Here is a 2,050-nt window from a genome sequence, read left to right as displayed (position 1 = left end):
TGTTTGGCAGCAAGAGGTTATCCGGTTCCTTACTTGCTAATTATATCACAGCCCTCATTTGTTACCATGTATTTCCATCTGGCCATTTGGTCTGATAAGTCTTTAATGTTTATGTGAAGCAGTTATGCACACTACATTGGTCTTTCACCACTTCTCCCATCTATTAGTTCTTAGGTTGCAGCATCCTTATTTTATTATCCTTATTTTGCTCAATATGTTCTGCACTTCCTCCTTGATTGCTTTATTTGAATCTTGGATAATTCAGATATTATGTTTCCAGCCATTTTTCTCCCCATTTCTTAATCTTAAACTTTCTGAAATTTGAAAAGTAACCTTAACAGTCTGGTGCTTTTATCTCAGATGATAGCCTACTTTTTTTTTTTCTTTTCTGTATGGACTCTAATTTTCCAAAAGATATCCTGGTTCTTGGTGAAATCTATAAATCTCTTCCTTTTACCATTATCTTCTCTATATATTCAGACACTGGGAATCTGCTCTCTTAAAAATTTATCATAGAATCTACCTTACTTCAGGAGGTTAGACTGAAGCTGTTTGCCTTGTAACTTAAATTTGACCCATGCATGATTCAAATTAAGTCCCTATAATTGTTTATTGTCCCCAGGGATTGCAGCTTGTTTTACGAAGGGCACCATAGGTGTTATGATGGGCATTTCAGTACATGGATCATGGCCAACACAGTCTATTTTCGAGCCAGTTGTCCAATCAACTAATGAAACTAGCTCCTATCCAAAACTAGCATCCTTCATCTTGGAGAAGTTTGGTCAGGCAAGAGGACTCTGGAAATGTCTTAGGAGTTGGATTCTAACTAAAGACCAATTTCTTTCCTCACTATTTAGGTATTTTTATTTGGTGTGAGGAAAATAGCTTGAAATAAGATTCAAGAGATGGGAATTTTTATTCTAGTTACATGAACTTAACGGAGTTAAACTAGTCTGGACCAAAGTTTCCTCAACTGAAAAATGAAGAATTTGTTGTAGTTGGCTTCCAATTCTGTCTCCAACATTCTGAGGTTCTGTAACAAACTGTGTATTAAGAATAATGATGTGCCCAAGTGGTATATAAGAATTGACATCTAGAGATGCGATTTTCAGGACCATGACACTTTCATATGAAGTAAAGTCAAGATTTAACTGCTTAATTCTTTAATGGAAGATTTTTTTCAGTGATTATGAAAATGACTATGTCTGTCAGGACTTCAACTCTGAACTCTGAAACTTGAAAATTACTGCCTTGACTAAGAATATGAAGAGTCTGAGGCACAGAAAGGCAGACTCTTCCCAAAATGAGAAACAATTAATTCTTCTGGGACCCAGAATTAATTACAAAGTTTTATATACAGTAATATCAGTTTGAAAAATACATTATTATTAGTTCCTGAACACTGTTTCTAATTATGGCTTCATGATATTCAGTGTGTGCTATTTCAGGGCCAAAGGTCAAATTGGTTTTGACTTCTTATTCCCAGAATCACTTTTCATAAGAGAAACAACTATCCAAGACAAAAGATCCCTCTTTCCTCTCGGTCCTAAGACCTGGGTTTTTGTTTCTTAATATAAAGCAAGGTGTTTAAATAGAAGAAATAACACTTGAATTAAGTGAGATTCCATTCAGCTTTTGGATTTGGTATCTTCTGTTGGTAGAAATGAGATGATTAAGAAATATGATTTAGTTTAATTTAATATTAAACAATAAAAGTAGAGAATATAGAATATTTTCTTAATACATCTTATACACTGGACACATTTTGCTGGTAAAGGGCACCCTCTGACACACGTGATGCCTTGCTCTACTCCAGCGGAGCTACTGAAAATGCACAGTGGATCTTCCTTCAGTTGAGACTTCTTTGTCTGTGATGTTGCCTGTTGACATCTTTTGTTGATGGCTTTGTCTCCAGACTCCTGACTGCTTATTTTTACTCTCTGAGTCTGGCTTTGGTCCCCCCTCTTTTTGGTGTCTGCTGCGCGTGACCCAGGCTGATACCACGTTGAGGAGGCTTCCAGAGATTGGTACAGACAAATTGGAGAGTGTT

Source organism: Aethalodelphis obliquidens, unplaced genomic scaffold (assembly GCF_003676395.1).
Source record: "Aethalodelphis obliquidens isolate GAN/ISIS:26980383/991018 unplaced genomic scaffold, ASM367639v1 scaffold3, whole genome shotgun sequence".
NCBI classification, from domain to species: domain Eukaryota; kingdom Metazoa; phylum Chordata; class Mammalia; order Artiodactyla; family Delphinidae; genus Aethalodelphis; species Aethalodelphis obliquidens.
Note: the sequence above shows the minus strand (reverse complement) of the source record.